The 19,758-nt window shown below is 29.2% G+C and overlaps 1 protein-coding gene across 7 annotated transcripts in view; it reads left to right on the top strand.

Moving 5' to 3' along the window:
• Window positions 1-19,758, top strand: part of LOC142329425 (uncharacterized) — a 73,808-nt gene that overhangs the window by 19,484 nt on the left and 34,566 nt on the right. Inside the window, exon 3 of one of the 7 annotated variants that reach the window (XR_012757498.1) lies at window positions 14,362-14,378. The exons of 5 other annotated variants lie outside the window; for them this stretch is intronic. The gene's annotated coding sequence lies outside the window, so the exon portion shown is untranslated. Of the gene's footprint in view, window positions 1-630; window positions 648-14,361; window positions 14,379-19,758 lie in introns of those variants that run through there. One more of the 7 variants, XR_012757497.1, reaches the window with a different exon arrangement.

Raw genomic sequence — 19,758 nt, 5'->3', positions numbered from 1 at the left:
TAATATAGATTTTTGATTGTACCATTTTTCATTATCATAATCAGTGGTAATCATAATCCTGTTCAATATTTCTTAATGTTTAATTTTTTAAAAAAAGATGTTAATTAAAAATTTTAAAACGTGGATCCAATTTTTTATACTGAAAATAAAAAATGGACCAGAAATTGATATTTCAATGTGAGCATGGTCAGTACCTGATGGCCGTGGTGTACCCTTGGCTTTTACAGCCAAGGAAGAGTTTTTTTTACTTTAAACTATGTTATGAGCTTTTTCATGTGTTTAATTTCTTAATCCTTTTTTCCACAGTTTTTCAAACTCTAAACATCAAAATATTAAAATATGTCTTTATATATTTTATTTAATAAACAAAAAGCTATAACATTTCCAAACAAAATATCTGAAATAATTGCAACAAAATTACACAAGTAATACTTTTAGTTAACTTTTTTATGCTTTTGTTCAAATATTAGAGAATTCATGAAATTGTGTATTATTATTTTGTGATATCTCTGCATTAAAAGCAGCAATAAACTCAAAAAAATAATAAATAAACGTTATGTTCAACTTTGTGATTATTAAGAATTTTTTAAGCTTATAAAAATTGTCAACATTGCTTGTATTTGTTTATAGAACAATACAAATACACCACTACAAGAAATGAACTGGTCAAGACAATGAAACTAAGATTACAAATAACATAGTTTTAACATCATGCCACAAAATACAAACTTCAACTTTTAATCATTTACTATTAAATAAAACTGATGATGAAGTTACATAAATAAATTTAATGTCATTTGATTAAACAAAGATATTAAAAAATTCTAAATGTCCAAGACTCCAGTGTTAAAATATTAACATCAAATTAAAGTTGGACATACAAATTGCACATAATACACACACACACACACACACATATCTGTAGTAAAGCTTGGTAATTAAAACTTGAAGGAAAATAATTTATTTAAAAGTTCTCATTTCAATTCAGTAAGACTTTAAATACTGTACAGTGATACAGTATTGTTTTATAGGCCTAATTTATATTAAGACAGATTATGCAGAATAATGTTGATCCAATTGCGCTGAAACTAATATGTTATTATTTTTACTTACAAGTTGATCAGTTAAAATAAGGTGATACTTACACACTGAAATATAATAGAGAGGAGTACTCGTAAAATACACAGTTGGAAAAAGATGATTAATTTTATTACATCGGTGTGATGTAATAAATTACATAATAAGTTATAAAAAGAAACAAATGAATCGCCCTGGACAAAAAATTCAACCAAATTGATTCTCTGGGTATATACACTTTTTTATTACATCATATACTGTAAAATAAATGTGTAAATAACTCTAAATAGGTATTGAAAACAAAAATAAAGGTGTTATATACTTATTGATAATTTAATCAGGAAATGAGTCAAATGCATTTACTTCTTAGAAGAAATAGCCTCCTCTGTGAACAAATTACACTAGCTAATTGTAATACAAGGAAAACTTTGAATTATTACTGGTATCAGTGGAAGTTGTGAAGCATATCTTTCTAGTTTAATGATAATTTACATATAATATTGATGTTTAGATGAAATCAAGTTACACCTTAAAAAATATGTTATTTTTACATTTATTGAATTTTTAGACATGAAACAGAAAGAAAATAAAAAAAATAAAGTTTCCAAGTTACTGAGTTATCATTCATTGATCTTAAATTGAATGAAGTAATTTATTTTAGCTGTCTATTATCAAGTATATCAACCATGTGTAGCTTGTATGCACTTAAATTTATTACAAACCCGTCTTCCATATGAATTAGTAAAATAAATTACTGTGACCATGATATCGCTTAAAACACACAATTATTTTACTTCGTTATTGTTTATGCTACATAACTGAGATGTAGGTATTCATTTTATCAGATCACTGTATTACGATATGATTGGATGAAATGTAGAAATTCCAACTGATTAGTTAATCTTCAGTCTGGCAGTAAGTGGAAGTAGATTCAATTGTGTTACTTGGTGTTCAGAATTATTGGGGTGGCATAAAATTATTGCTGATTTATAATAAGCCGCTTAGCAAGAGTGATTATAATGTAATTAATGTTGTTAAACAGCAGTGGGTTTTTTGTTTTTTTTACTTATAAACTGCTTTTACTTTTCTCATTTAATTTTGAATGTTTCATTTGTATCATGTCAAATTGAAATGGTGATGCTGTTACATCAATTTTGCTTGTGTATAGTTTATGCTTTAATAAGCATAAACTAATTTATTGTTGCGGATTACTTGTGTCTGTTCCTACATTTTGTTATACAAGCTTGTTTTAAACTTAAGAATCTGTGCTTTTGATGATTGGAAAACAAAGCCCAAATTCGCTGTCTATAGTAAATGTAATAAACATGTGGAAATAATATTTTTATAAAAATGTTACTTTTCTAACCAAATTAAAAATATTTGAAGAATGATATAAATTTAATTTGCTATGAAAAATCTTGGAATGTGGAATGTCTTCTTCCCCCTGCCAGACAAGTTATTTGTACAGACTACAGCATTGTATATTAAGGACATATGGCAAAGCTTGGCCCTGAGTTTTTAGATTGACTAATATCAGTGTATCCTTAATGACTAATTAGGATAGGATTTTGGATTAAAATAAAAAATAAACTGAAGCAGTCTGAGGTTAATGTACTGAATGAAGCTCAAAAATTTTAAATAACTTAAAATCCTGGGTTGACTTATAGGTCTGCAATTTGATTTTCTGATTATTAACTTCACACTTAGTTCTATAATTATTCCTAGTAGTTACACTACAGTAAATTTCATTAAAATTTATATCCTAAAAATCATTGCTATTATGAAAACTAAACCGTACATAATTATATAATAAGTGAAACACCAAATTAATTTATAACAAACATAAAAAAACAAATAATGAAGGATTTCACTAAATGAGACAGGTAATGAAAAACAAAAAAAAACAGTAATTCAACTAAAAAAATTCGTAATCTAAATATCTATTACATTTTAATACTTAGTATCATATAGTACTAATATATATAAGAAGGTTTATTGTAATGTTCAGGTGAGCCAAATAAAACCGGCCACAGGAAATAAACATTTGAAAATGAATAGCAAAAATTGATATTAAATTACTTATTGATTCTTGATTACAGTGCTTTTGAAAAAGAGATGTTTACAATATTGTAATGTAATTTTAAAGTCTCTGTTCAAAATACTCACCACTAGCCACTGTACACAGTTAAGGGCACAAATCATGTTAAAAACTTTCTGCAGTTCTGGAATCCTGGCAATCTCTTGTTCTGCGAGATCTGTAAATTAAGTAATGAGACTGGTTCACAAAAACTTGTTATTTACAATCAAATTATATATGGACTCATGACTTTCGAAATAGTTCCCTTGGGAAGCCACACAACATTTCAAATGGTTTTTCCACTCTTCATAGCAGCGTTGGAACTCAGAAATTGGAATATCCTTCAGATGGTCTATTACATCTTTTTTTATGTTTTCTACTATTCCAAAATCATGTCCTTTGAGGTGTTTGAGGAAAAAGTCGCATGGACTCATCGGTGGAATAAGGTGGTTGAGGAACTACAGGAATATTTTTCTTTGCCAAAAACTCATTAATTGAGAGCACAGTATGACAACGTGCACTGTCATGATGCAGCATCCAGATCTTTGATGGCTGGTCTCACTTGGGGTAACTCTTTTTTGCAGTCTTTCAAGAATTTCTTTGTAAACATATTGATTTACTTGTCTGCCCTGTAGGCAAAAACTCCTTATGGACAATGGCATTACTATCGAAGAAACGAATTGGCATGGTTTTGATTTTTTTTAGTGTGCCACTCCTTGGTCTGGCGTTTTTTTTCTGGGTTATACTCAAATATCCAAGATTCATCACCAGCAATAACAATTTTTTAGAAAATCAGTTTCAGTTTGCTCTAGAAGATTGCGGCACGCTTCCACTGGTTTTCTGTTTCAATAGTGAGGTTTTCTTGGGACAAATTTTGCACAAACTTTTTTCATGTCCAATTCATCTGTCAAAATTTGATGGACTGTGGTACGGCTCAAATTCAATGATTCTGCAGTCATTCTGACAGTTAATCGCAGATTGTACTATATCAAGTCTGTTTCGCTCAAGATTGTCGTCCATCACTTGTTGACGTTAATGGTCTTCCAGAGCATGGATCGTCTGCAACTGATTCCCAGCCATCTGAAAATGCTTTAAATTACCTAAAAGGTTGGGCTTGTGACAGAGCGTCATCTCCATACGCCCTTATCAATCTTGAAAGTTTCAGTACCATTCTCACAGAGTTTAACACAAAACTTGATAGCACAACGTTGCTCATAATTATCGCTCATTTTTGTAACGCACAATAAAAACTCATTTCACAAAAAGTTTGTTTACATCTCATGTGGCAACAATAGACTAAAAATACAAATACCTAATATAAATCAGCTGTTCATATAACCATATGTTTATTATTAATTTTACAGTGTTGCCACTTTGGCTTCCAAAAAAAACTGGTCTCATTACTGTATTTACAGACCACGTATGTTGTCTTTCAACTCTTCCAGTATCCATGGGGGGGTGCTGCATCTTGTAGACTATTTTAGATAGGTCCAGAGGTAAAAATTGCATGGAGATCAGGGTGGCCACAAATCCATACCGATTGTTCTATCCTTCATAAAATCTGTAAATTCGAGCGAGAGACTGATCAGAAGTGTGGTAAGTCGCACTCCATCTTGTAAGTATCCATAAGAAAATTTTTCTGGATTCAAGTAATGCGTAAACTCTTCGTACAGTTGTAACTTGACATCAGTATTAACAGTCCCTCAAAGAATATTGGTCTGATGATCCAGCTTCCAAAAATTGCACAACAAACGCCATTTTTTAAATCATGTGGAGTGGTTTTTTTGAAGAGTTCTGCGTATTCTGATGAATGGAACCACACTTCATCTGTTGAAATAAAGAGAAAATGATCAAGAAATTTTTTGCTAATATTCTGTAAGAGCCACTTGCAGTAATTTACTCATTTACCCTTATCATGTTTTAATTAATGCATAACGCTGCATGGTAGACTTTCATTTGTAAACCGTGATGTATATGCTGACAGTATTCAAGAAACTCCTGTTGGGTTGGGCTAATCATTGAGTTGATTTGTGAGGACTCCTTCCAGCGTGATTTGCTATATCAACAACTTCTGGAGTTCGAACTGTTGATTATTTTATTCTGTTCACATATTTTGCAGGAATATTACTTTTAGGATACATCCCATCATGAACCAAATTTATTGGAAGTTGTGTGAACATATTCCTCCACAATGAAAACATGCTGCTCAATTGAATACATCATGACACAAACATTACACTTAATGAATGGGATGGGAAGACCTGAAGGCTTATGAGTGAGTAAGACCAACAAATGTGCATATGCAACTTAACATACCATCTTCTGACAGTATGTGTCAGATGGCTGAGACGGTTTTATATGGCCCACCCTATATTAATATATAGTTTTATCTATTAAAAGAAATAAATCAAAAATAATGTGGTGCATTTAATGTTAAAAAAAATCAAGAAATAAATTAATACAACATTTCTAACTTGCAGAATTTCTGCATCAAACACATGAGAAGCTCTCTATCTTATTGAACTCATTATTTATTCTATGGGTTAAATTCATTTTATTTAATCCCAGAACTATAAATATAAGTTAATTATGGAGGATTATCAATTTATTTTATATCATGTCATGATTTTAATTACTTCTCTCATATTGTCGTTATAGCTCAGGACTGAATATTTTATGATTATTATCCTCTGGAATAAATAAATGAATGTAAATTTCATTAAAATATATATCCTAAATATCATTGTTAATAATTTGTAACAAACATGTAGATGGATCCAAATAATGAAGAATTTCACTAAATGAAATAGATAATGAAAAAAAAAAAATAGTAACTAATAAATGCATAATTTAGCTTTTCACTCTGGATTACAACTTGCTGAATCACTGGGATGCCAGACAGTGTTTATAAAAGAATGATGATGCAAGATGTGGATGTAAGGATGGTGATCAAAACGCACTTGCTTGACTTGTTTCAACTGAAGTTCAAACCTGCATGACAGTATGGGGCTTGGCATTGTCATGTAAGAAAATGATACCAAAGCTCAACTTGTTTTGAATGAATCTTCTTTTTAATAACTTGTTAAACATTTGAACCAATCTGGTGCTGTGTTAAATAACAGAACAAAATTCATCTACCCCAAAAGACTCGTGCTATGATTTTTTTTTTAGCAGAAGTTTGCCAATATTTTCATGTTTTATAAATATGGCCTTGCTCTAGTTTTGTCTGTACGTTGCATTTTACAAACAAGTTGCATTGTCCTTAACAATTTTACCCCAAAAAAGCATCACTTTCTTGATTCTCCATTTATTGTGTCGTGAAAGATGTTTAGGAACCTACAAGTTTACCTTGTGTAAAGTAGCCTGTTGATTATTGTGATAACTTTGGAATGCTGTGAGCAAGAGATCTGAAATTTTGAATTATGTTTGTCTTCTCAAACCTCATTGTTAAACTTCTCTTAACCCCTTGCTGATTTTATTTTTCACATGTTCTTTTGTTATTTTGATTTTTTTAGCTTAAATTATAATATTTTGAATTATTTTGGCAAAATAATAGGAAAAAACATAAATATAATGCATGAAAAACACATTGTAATTATGTTAAAAAATGAACCTAACCTGCTTTTTTATTACAATATTAAAATAAAATATATCTTTTTCATTAGTTTAGATCACCAGTCTATTAAAAGTAACAAATATTTTAATATTACATTTATTTACACTAATTTATAGTTTTAGTTTCTCATAAAAGTTTTTACAGTGTGAAAAATTTTGAAACAAGTTTACAGATGGACAAATTTTAGGTTACCTAAAAAAAAACTTTTAAGATTTTAACAAAATCAGACGCATTACAAATAATAAAATAATTCACAGACACTAATAAAAATATTGAAACAATAAAATCCAAAAGTAACTTGACTGAAAACGAACTCCACTGTAAAACTTTTCATGCGTTAAAACCATACAAACGTACACTAAACTATTTGTATCCTGGCTGCTGTGACACGTAGATTAGTTAAAAGTGAATACCTAGTCCTAATAATGGTTAAAAGTACTAAAAATATATTTTATAATATTATGACACAGAACAAAATAAAACTGACTGTCATAATATTACTACAGTGGCTGTTTTTATGAACATCGTGACCGTCGTAATATTACGACAAAAGCTGGGAGGGGTTAACTGATTTATCATTCACAACAGTTGGCTTGGATTCTTTGTTAATTATAGACATCAGTTTGCCCATTATTAAATACCACACCATCCTTGCTCATACCATTCTTACCATAAGCATCACAAAGTTTATAATGGATTGTAACCACTTGACAGTTTATGGCTTAGAAGAATCTTATTACAGAGCCTGCTACACATCTGTTGAGATTCCATTTGATTTTAGGTGGTTGTCAACCTGTAACAGCTACAATGACCTGTTTCTCTACCACTACTAGATGCATGCGGAGTCTGCTGCACTAAGACTCTCCCCTCCTATTCCTCATGTGCTATATATAAAATGCGAGTTATTTTCTGTACGGGTGTCGTATATTCATGTTTTAGTTTGGTTGTACTGTAGAAGTAACAGCTCTTTTTACTAAAATTATTATTAAAATATATACATTTTTCTGCCTAGATGATCATAATTTTTATATGGAGTACATTAATTTACTTTTCTTAGTAACTAAAATCACATGTTGAGGCGTTTTGGACATTTTCCATTTTCAAAACTCGCTGTATTGTTCTTTTTACTAACCTTCCGTTTTAATATAATCTGTCACTATAACAGAATATTAAATCATAGTCAGATGGTATCCAGCATATTTATTGTTGGTCTACATAATATTGTCATACAACAGCTATAATTAGAAAATTTTAGTTAATAATTAACAAAAAAAAGCCCAGATTTAATCCTTGGGTGATAATCTGACTGTTGTAAAGAGTCCAGAATACCTAGGGTTTTTTTGTGGGTAATTTTCAAAATGACAATCTGTGAACTAGAATCGTGAAAATTTTGAAATATACCAATTAATCATTTAGTTTTTTAAAGATTCCAGAAATTTTGACTAAAGATATTTTTGAATGAAAAGCACAATTCTTCAGCAACTGTTAAAGCTGTAATAAGATATTTGTATGAATTTGCTTTAATATGTAAAATTTTGTATGAAGTCCAACATCTCTGATAAAAGGGTGCGATTGGTTTTACAACTTAGTGTCATTTTTTGAAACTGTGTACTGTGAGTTGCACATATTCTCTTGCACTGTGTGCAGCTACTAGTCATCTTTTATTATAAATACCATACCACCCTTGCTCATTCCTTGTTTCCATTTTATCTCAAAGTTGACAGTGGATTTCAACCACTTTAGCCGTTTCTGACTTACAATAGTCTTATTACTGAGTCTGCTACACATCTGACAGTAAAACATGTAGTTCACAATTTATATAAAAAAATTAATCTTTTGTGGTATTTTAAAGTTTTAAATTTAATAAGGGTAGATCTACATTAACAGTTTGCTTCTAACTGTTTCAACAATTCTGTTGAATCTTCTCAATATTGAATGCTAATTAAAACAATAAATGTGTTATGTTTAAAAAAACAGCAAAAATTTAGTGACATATAAAAAAATTTTAACACATTGGGTTAAATTCTAATATTTTTGGGTGCTATTCCAATTCCTGGGAGCTGGAATTCTTGTCTAGTGCAACGTAGAAATGGTCAAAACTTCTCCCAGTGTGATGCATGTATTTTACGATAATCTGATTTAATACTTAATTAAAGTATAGGAACCTGTAATTATTTTTTATTACAAGTTCAGGTCTTCATGGTCATGAGCCCGCACTGTGCTTATGAAAAATTAATAGTAAAGTGTGGTTCCTCCCACTTATGTCTGGGTCATTTTATTTGTTTGTTCTTGCTAACTTATGTGATTCCTAGTTATAGGGACATAACTATAAATCTTCTAAGAATATGTGTGGCTGTTTATTTTTTCTCTGGAAAATGTTTCCATCTACTAGTTAATAGTCCCACTAAGTACCCAATAAAACCTACAAGTACGGCATGAAGTACAAATTGTGTACAACAAATGGATAAACTTGTGAAATAATTATATATGCTGGTAAAGGGACAACTAATACAAAAGGAAAGCATACCAAATGAAATAATATTGAAATTAATCAGTATAGAATATGCAGACAATTTTTATTAGGTATATCTATTCCAAAAAAATTACATGAAAAGAAAACCATATACTGTTCAATTTTACAAAGTAACCGGAAAGGGCTCTTAAAAATAAGTAACAAAAAGTTAAAACATGGTGAAATTATTGGCCAAGAAAAAATGAAATGGAAAGATACAAAAAATAACTGTTATTCTCATGACATTGATTTAGTCGAAATTGGGAAGATAAAAAAAAAAAAAGCTAAAGCAGTGAAAAAAAACACGAGTTGTGTAATACATTACAATAAGGCAAAAAAGGGGGTTTGATTAGTAACCAGTTGTCATCTTGTCATTCTGTTTTGAATAAGAGTGAAATTGTTCAGAAAGTAGCATTTTAATTACTTTTTGGAGTGGCAGTAGTTAATGCAAGGGTTATTTTTATTTATAAGATGATTTCAGGTAATAAAAAATTACTAGGACACAATTTAAGAAAACATTAGCGAAGCGTTTAGTTCATATGGACAATAAAACCAACAGGAAGAATAAAGAAATGTTTTTCCACACATTCCTCAACCCAGAAGGTCCAGAATGAAATAATGATACAGTCTAGGTGCTGGTGACTGGAGTCTCACTGATATGATAGTGCCGTTCCCCTCACTGAAGAGAGGAAATGCAGTGAGGGAATGTTGACACTGCAGCTAACATTATGTTGCCTCCAGTTCCTGGAGACCAGAATAGCACTTGTGTATTAATTTAGGATAATTTATCTAGCGGCTGAGTAAATTTATGATGAATTTTTCATCTTTTCATATATAGCAGCAAGAAGAATTGAAATTTGTTTCATACCTGATGACTGCAAGTCTCTACAAAGTTCGAGGGATAAATAAAAAATGGATATATTTGAGAAGCCATGTTTTTGCATGTGTACTGAAGAAAGGGAATGCTCGTGTTCATACTCCATGCTTTGTCTTCTTGAATAGAAATAATATATCTTCAGTAGCGTCTTGCTTCTGTACAGTGTTGTTTATTTTTCTTAAGTTGATTTCAGTTTTATTTTGTCAGGAAAAGTTGTTTGTCAATATCCCACAAATAAAACAGTTAATTCTTTAGGAATGAGTGGATGATGAAAAGATGAACAAATGCAGTTTAGGGATAGTTATGATGATGCTTTTCATTAAATCTCATTTTTAAATTGGAGGTTCATTCATTTTGTTATGAACTTTCCCCTTTTCGAAAGGTTTTAAAGTATGTATTTATTTCCAAACAAATATGTATGTTTTTACATTCTGGAATATTCTCAGTTACTGTAAGAGTTATGGGCGTTGATGTGTCATTAATAATAATATTTACAAACATATCCATTATATTATTTAAAAGGAAAAAAACAAAGACTATTATAGTTATCAACTAATGAAGTGTAGTTGCTGTCTCATTCCAATTCTGATCTACTATTGCAGAAAACTGAATCGGCTCAGGAACTATGCTTTTAATGTTGATGTTACTACTGGCATTCTGACATACTAAACCAACTTCTCAACAAAACACTAATTACTCCTTAGTCATCAGTTGTTTGTCTATAAGTTTATAGAAATGTGAAGTATATGTCAGGATTTAAAAAAGCCAGGAATGTTATTCAAAATGAATTATAGACCTAAGTTAAATCATAGTAAACTAGAAAAAATTCATTTCTCCCATTTTACTACATAATTATATTTTAAAAAAGCCATAATGTTTTACAATACTTTTAACATTGTAAAATTAACTTTCTGCATTTAAAATACAGTAAGTAATAAATTTATAAAAACTACTTCAAAAATTAAAAAAGCCTCTCCAAGATTATAAGAAAAATATCTATGGGGAATAACAAGGAGGTGATGGATATAAACGGAGGAACAGATATTTTTTTTAAATCTCAGAAAAACCTGAAAGTTTCTTACACTCATCTCATGCTAACTTATCATTTAAGTTAATGCACAAGTAAAAGATATGATAAATAAAATAAACAATAAAAAAATAATACACCAATCTGATCTGAAATATATATAAAACTGATAGTTAATAAATGCAAGGTGATAAATAAAACTGATTTTAAAAAAGTTCACATTAAATGTAGATAAAGCAACTGGGGATAAATCAAGGCCAACATTTTTGAAATTGATAGTTAACTTAAGGCCAAAATTCTGCAGAAATTTAATAACAGCAATTCCCTTTATTTAACACAGCCTAATTAAAGTTTAGTAGAAAATCCTCATAATTTTTTTAATTTTTCTAATTTAAGGTGAAAAACTAATGTGTGGGCAAGTTTTTCTTTTTATTCTTTTTTAATGATAGTTTTCTCATTTTGAAAAATTATTTTTAATTTAAATGAAAATTTTTCTACATTTAAAAAAATATTTCTAATAGCTGCACACTTAAAACTTTCATCTTCATAACTTGTTAAAAAAATTATTGTATGGTTTATTTTTTTATAAGTGACAAGAACCAGCAATCAGTTCTATTTATAAATTATAATTTATTACACATGAAAGAATTTTTTAGGAATAGCACTAAAAATTATTGGATTAAGATAATATTTAGTTCACCATCTGGGTGACTTGCATTTGCAAGATCTTGGAGTTAATACTTACATATTTGTCGGTTGTTATTAGTTTGAAAGTGACATCTAGGGATGAATTATAATATGCCATATATTTAGCCACAGCTATAAGGACCTGGATAAATATGCAATTATTGCATCATCCCTTTAAATGAATAGATGTAGGACAGGAGTTTTGAGAATGCTACTTTACAGCATAGAAGTAGTGTACAAAAAATGAGGAAGTTCTTAATTGTACAAGGTCTGTTCAAAAAATAACCGAATGTTTTTAATTACGTGCCAATGAAGATATTTAGTGACGTGCGGTTGGCAGCATTGTGGTCTACATAACTTCCTCTAACCACATGTTTTTGGATTATCTCGTTTAGTTTTTGTGTTATTGTTATTTGAGTGCAACATGTTTTAAGTGTTAGCAACAATTTTTCAGGAGTAATGATAACGTAAGGTTTTGCGTGAAACTAGAGAAAACTTTCACATAAACCTTCAAGTTTTGAAACAAGCTTACAGAGATGATGCTCTAGGTGGTAGCTGGTATGCGAATGGTTTTCACAATTTAAAAGTGGTCATCAGTCAATTGACTGACCCTCGACCAAGAAGGCCTTCAACTTCATCTGGTGCGTGCAAATTGCCGATTGACTGTCAAGATTACTTGCAGAAAGGGTTAGCATCTCGATTGGATCATGCCATGACATTTTGACAGAAAAATTGAATTTGTATATAGTTGCAGCAAAGTTTGTTCCTTGTTTGATGATCGAACAGCAGAAAAAACATTCATGCAAAGAATCATTGGGAGACAAGCTGGGTTTACAGCTACGATATTGAGACAAAAAGTTCAATCATCAAAAAATCCCCACCTACACTTAACATGTTGCACTCAAATAACAATAACATGAAAACTAAATAAGATATCAACAATCCAAGAACATGTGGTTACAGAGGATTTTATTCAGAACACAATGCTGCCAACCGCATGTCTGGTTATTTTTTTGAACAGACCTTGTATGTATTGTAATATATCAGGACTGTAAACAAAACTTATACAATGAGTAGTTTTTTCCAGTATAGCGAAACTGATGCACTATATTGCAGCATCCAGGAGTAAATGGCAGCTTATAAAGAAGCTGAGCATCGATAGGTAGAGGGTCTTTACCAACAGAAGTTATTTTCATGTGGGTTCTTAATGACTATGTAGAAAGTTATAAATATCAAGACATGAAAATTTTACATAATAACTTTTAACTTAAATCTCAAAATAAAGAAATATTGTTACATAATAATTTAATTTTAATGACTACACTGAAAAATAAATGATTGATAGATAAAATACAGCATGCACACAAAAATGTTGGTCACTATTAAAATTTCTGATTTTTTTTGAGATGTGAATTTTAGAAATTGCTATGTAGCAAAGGATTTTTTTTAATATTTATTTAGTATTTATGCAGTGGAATTAATAAAAATTATTGCTGGCCATCGCGATGCTTGTTGATGACAATTTATGGTACGTATACTGGATGAGTAAAATGTAAATTAGGAAATATTTACGCTATGAATTTTTCAAAAGTTATTTTAAAACAACAGTATGGATAAGGCCTTAAATATTAAATGTATAAGTTTTAAAGAGCAAATTAAACATAACCCTGCTGTTGATGAACCTCATATCAAATAATATTTTAATTAGGTTAGCCACAAAAATCCGTAATGCAATAAATGGTATGTATTTTTCATTCATTTTTATGACTAATCATAAGGACAAAAAATTAAAATTGATTTTAACACACTTCAAATCTTGCTGGCAATTAAAATAAATGTTTACCATCTGTGTCATATATTTAAATATGTACATTCTACATTACAATGGCAGTAAAATTGTTTTATAACAAAGGTTTAGTTCGTTACATTTATTCGCCATTCTGTTGTAACAAAACCCAATTTAATTAAAATTATATATTTTTATTATGAAAGAGCATTTCAGACTTTATCATAACCTTTTATGGAAAAATGTAATCAAGAAAGAGTGATAGATTCACTTTTTGATTGGAAATTTTGTTTAAAAATAAATAAAATATGAGGTCTTTCTTATTACCATATTAGGTAGTTGATCACAATTATTTTGAGTTTATGTTATTCATTATGCTTTAAGTAACTATTCTCCAGATTTGTAACTTCAATTAAATTCTTTTCATGATAACTACCAGCTGGTTGAACCCTTGTAAGACCTGCTGCTATGCGATACGAGTACTGAAGTATGTCATTGGTCATTTTAATCAATTTTAGTAAATATTAACAAGATTTGAAATTTGTCAGTTTAAAAAAAAAAAGTTTAATTCTATAATTGTTATGCATAAAACAAAAATGTAGAATTTCAGAAAAAGATGTTTTTAAATTTGATATCACTTCACATAAGTTTTTGATTATATGTTATAAGTTGTAAACAGAAAATATATCAAATATTGTTCAGATGCTTGCAGACAGCTTGAAAGATGCTGTACTATTACCACCATGAATGAAAACTTTCCTGGCATCAAGCAACATCAGTAAGGGTTTAACTAAAAAAAACAGCAGATGCCAAGTAAAGTGATTTATCATTAAGAATTGTTTGGGAACATAATGCTTGCCTATATAGGATAGTTGTTTTATTTTGATTGCACTGCATAATGTACAAGATTTAAAAAAAAAATTAAATTTAGAAAAAATAAGCAATTGTATTTCATCTAATTGTAATTAAAAAAAAAATTTAACAGAATTTTTCCCAAGTACTTGAGTACAAGCCATAACTAAAAGAATGATTAAACAAGCATGCAATGCAATTAATTTTGCCCTAACTCAGCTTTTATTGAACAGGTGATATGATAAAATTGTACATTAATATAATTGCTTGACCTTGAGGTTTTATTTCTGGTAGCACAGCTGTAAGACATTCACTGGACACAACCTAAAATTAATGGCAATCTATAACTATTATCCTTTATTAAAATGAACTTTAGTATAATTTCATATGCGATTAATAGTTACTGAATGCTTCAAATCTGTTGTTTAGAAGGGGAGGGATATAATTTTATTTAGTACCACAGATATTTATTCACATGCAGTTATACAGTAAGCTAATACTGATTGAATAAAAACATAATTAACTATTCTCATATCTTTAAGAAATCAATGTGACTTAAGTCATCAATTTTTGAATATTATATTTGAATCCCTTGTTAAATACTTTTAAAGTAAAATTGACTAACTCAAAAGCACCATTGCCACCAGCAGAATCTGCATGAATGTAGCCTGAAGTAAAACAACAGAATCAGAATTTTAAGCCTTCTTAGTTCCTGTGCAGCACTGTGTTTTACTATTTCCCTCTCATGTCCAAAGAGCGAAACCATGTTGGCTTATAACAGCATAAGATTACAATTCATGTTAAGCCTGCTAAAATTAGTACATTAATAAGAAAAAGTAATAGACTGGGCGTGCATCTGTGAAGGATACTAATTTCAACAATTTAATAAGAATCATTGCTTTTTTGTCAGTATGATTTTTTTTTTTACACAAGTAGATTTAAATTTTTTTGAATCTACTACTAGTCTAGAACTTGTCTACTATTTAATTTTTTGTACCATTCCTAAGCAGTCTCACAGCCTCAGTAAGAGAATACTGCTCTGCTTGCTTCTAGATAGTGTTTTAGAATTCCATTGAAGAAATTAAAGGAAACTATTTTATCAATCAGAAAGAAGATTAAACTCCTAAGAAATTTGCATATTGCTTTTAATTTTTGGATTAATATTTAAGGAATTCGAAAAACAAATTTTTTAGTGTATAATATACAACATAAATTAATTGACTGCAGTTGTGTCATTTTAAAACTAAATTAATTGTACAGAAAAATAAAAATATGAAGTATTAATTCCACTTTCATTATACATATGAATTTACTATTACTGAATCTCTTTGATAAGGTGAAACTTCTTAAAATTTGCTTATGAATTTTTCTGTTGATTTTTAGCTTATGATTGCACCCTAAAAATTCACATAATTTAGCTATCCAAATCACAAAATGATGTAGATATCTATCTACATCACATTTAATTTTGTGATTTGGATAGCTAAATTATGTGAATTTTTAGGGTGCAATCATAAGCAAATTTTAAGAAGTTTCACCTTATCAAAGAGATTCAGTAATAGTAAATTCATATGTATAATGAAAGTGGAATTCAAAAGTCTGCAACTGTTTGTATGTAGGAAGAATACATCTTCAGTAAAGGTATATTCTATGGTGGTTTTTGTTTAAAAAAATAATAAACAATATTACTTTTTAACTAATAAAAACTAAATTTTAAGTGATAAATTTTTACTTGCATCAGAACATTTAATTTTAATTTTCAATGATAAATCTAATGGATTCACCGTGATTCCTGCTGAATTTGATTGTTTTTTTATATGTAGGTAGAAAATTAAGGTTGTTATCAAGATATGATATTTATTGTGAGGTGATTGGCTGTTATGTGGAGTGTGTTTTATGTGCTGTTAACATAGTTTGTGTTCTTTTTACGTTCAGTATACATTTTTCTGCGTTAGAAGAAATTTAGTCCATATATTCTTGGGGGCACTGAGTCAGACTATTGTTCTGTTTCACTTTGTATCCGTAATGTGTTTTAAATCATGCCCCAGGAATGTATATGAAATAGATTACTCTTAACTGCACAAAATTCCTTACTGGGCAATTGACTGGATGGAGCTTCAAAGGTACGATGAGCACATAAATCATACTCTACTAGTCAACTTTGCCACTGATACAAATCTGTGACATTATCAGTATTAAGTGGTGAATTATGTGCTTTACCACATTTAAATGATTGAAGTTACCATTCCTGATGAAAAGAAAATTTACATATACTTGAATAAGTACAATGTTAATGTAATTGAATATCTAATTTTACTACTCGTATAATTACATTGTAATGAATGAATGGATAAAAATTCTAGTAAGCTTCTTCACCTCATCCTGAATACATCTCTGAGAAAAGAAGTACCAGTATAACTTAACTGAGCTTGCCAATGATACTCTTGTTACTGAAGTATTGAAAAAGTTTTTGTGAGTAAAAAAACAAACTTTGTTAAGTCAAAATGTAGTTTTCCATTTTAAGATTTATCATGTCATTTTTCTTTTGCTTCAGATTTTCTAATTTTGCAATAATCATAGAAGCGCATTAAATTGTATTCATTATTTAAATTTATAATTTTTAAAATTAGTTTGGCATTATTATTTTATCTTTTTATTGCTAGTAGTAGTAGTTCTGTAATTAGTAAAATGAAAATTAAAATACAAAACTAAAAGTCTAGTATATCAATTGAAACTGGCTGTTGAATATAGTTAATAATGCAAATAATAAATATTGCCATTGAAGGTAGATCACATGTTAGTTTCATCAGCACTGGTTTGGTGATTAAACTTCTCCCTATATGCCTTTCTTCTCCACCATCATCTATGGAACAAAGTGACCTTGATTTTGGATTAAACTTTGTTCCACCTAATTGCAAGGTACCTTACTGCTAAATTTCATAAAAGTCTAAATTGTGTAATTATGTCTGTCGCAGACAAAATAACTAAGTTTAAATTAAAACACAGGACCTTGCTTCTCACAGTCAAAAAATATACTATAGTTACAACTGTGTTGAGTCACCCATTTACTTTAAGGATTACAAGTTTTATTTCACCATTTACTACACTAAAAGTTTTGGAATTTGAAAATTTTTAAATAAATATTTTCCTTAACTGAATAAAAAACATTTTTGATGCTTACAACCTGCAGTACAAATCTTTAAATAATGCCTCAAATATACCTCTGACTGAAATAAGTTCAGTATGTTATTTATTATTTTTTTTTATATATATTTGTTTCTTCCAGTTATAGCTTGAATTTAAAAATCAAAATCCTAATTCTAAAACTTAACCAACTTATTGTATAGAGACGTTTTAAGATATTTTTGTGTAAGCTCATAATAAGCAGATATCTACACAAGTAGATGTCTTGTGTAAAGACAAACTATTGTCTTTTAGTAAAAATATCAGTATGCCATATTTGCCATTCAACAAAAAAGGAATTATTACAAAGATTGTGTGAACAATTATATCTAATCCTTTGTGAAATCTGAGATTACATTCATTCATGTCTGGTTAAAGGTTATCCATTGTGCTTTCTTTTTTTTTAGCCAACTTGTAATAAATATGCATTCTGAAGAATAGCAGTTATTATTTTTTGCTGCCATATTCTGGGTATACATGTAGTTGTATCTACTTACTTGTTCATAAACTTTTATTCATAACAGTTTAAATTTATCCATTTTTCTTATGGTTATTTTTGGCATTTAATTATTATTTTTTTTTAAGAAGAACCACATGGTTTTAGTAAATTTTTAGGATACTCAGAATTGAAATTTTAATTGTTGTATTTTTATACAGTATTCACCATTCTACTTGAGTTTTTTTTTTTTGTTTATTACGTTCTAAGTAGAAGAGTAGTGTTTATTACAAAACTTTCCTTTGGTCCTCGAATTCTATTAAATCTAATTGCTGGTTTTATTAATCTTGTGTATTTCTGATTAATATTGAAGAGGGCAAAATTTTGTTTATGTTTATCTTATGCTATAAAACTAATACAAATGAATACTTTTTTTACTTTCCTGGAACACAGATGATTGTAATTACCAGTTTTAAAAATGTATAGAACCAAGATTTAATGCATAATGAAGAACATATGTTAGCCGTGAATGAATTTCACTTTCTGGAGGAAAAATATAATAAGATGCCTAAAAAATCTTTCAAACATTGTGCATTACAGATAATGTAAATCATATAATTGTAATATTTTTAGTTCTGTATTTATTATGTAATCTCTGCTATAAGTAATTAACAGTAAATTACACTATTCAGTGAAATTTGTATCATGACATATTACACTACTTTTCTCACTATAATTTGGGTGCTGATTTCAAATGTGCTATTGAAATTGTGTTGTGACAAAGGTTTTTCATAAAGTTAAGAACTTTTTTTGTAATAAACTCATTTTCATCAACTATTGGTTACAGTTAAGAATACTTTTTGTATTTTTACTTTTAAACAACATGCATACATGCTTAATAAAGGGGAAAAAAAAAAATATATATATATATATATATATATATACACATACACACTGTATCATGAGAAGTAGACACGTACAAACATATCTGTGTAATGACATCATACGGACTTCTATTGTTGCCTACTACAGAGCCTAAAATCTTTTTCAGTGTGCTTCACTTATCTATATTGTGTATTGTGTCACAGAGTGTTTTGCTATATTTTTATCAATTCCTTAAAATACAAAAGTAATTTTTCTTGTTTTTTATTTGCTACAACATTGCTTTTGCAAAAGTTTGTGGATGTTCAAATCATCCAAACAATTTTTGTTATGTCTGTGGTAAATTTACACCTAAATCTCAAACAAAGATTATTTCTGAATTGATAAAAAACAGCTTATAAGTTTTATTGTGATTGTGCACACTGGAATAAAGATAAAATCTGGGTGCCTGATGTTATTTGTATACAGTGTTCAGTAACTCTTAATTTAATGGTGGAAGGGAAACTACAAGTCATGTCATTTGCTGTACTGATGGTTTGGCTATTTGGAAGTTCATAAAATGTGCAGATGTATTCTCAGCTCTAAAGCTAAGGACACATCGGACAGGAGTTACGTGTACCACCATCTAATCTGACATTGCCAGAAGAACAATTTAAAGATAAATTAGAGGATGTTGTAGAATTTCTTCCTATCTGATGAGAATTTCCTCATCTGATTCAACAACATAAACTTAATGATTTAGTTCG

This window comes from Lycorma delicatula, chromosome 8, assembly GCF_047948215.1.
Source record: "Lycorma delicatula isolate Av1 chromosome 8, ASM4794821v1, whole genome shotgun sequence".
NCBI lineage: Eukaryota > Metazoa > Arthropoda > Insecta > Hemiptera > Fulgoridae > Lycorma > Lycorma delicatula.
This window is presented reverse-complemented; position numbering and strand designations above follow the sequence as displayed.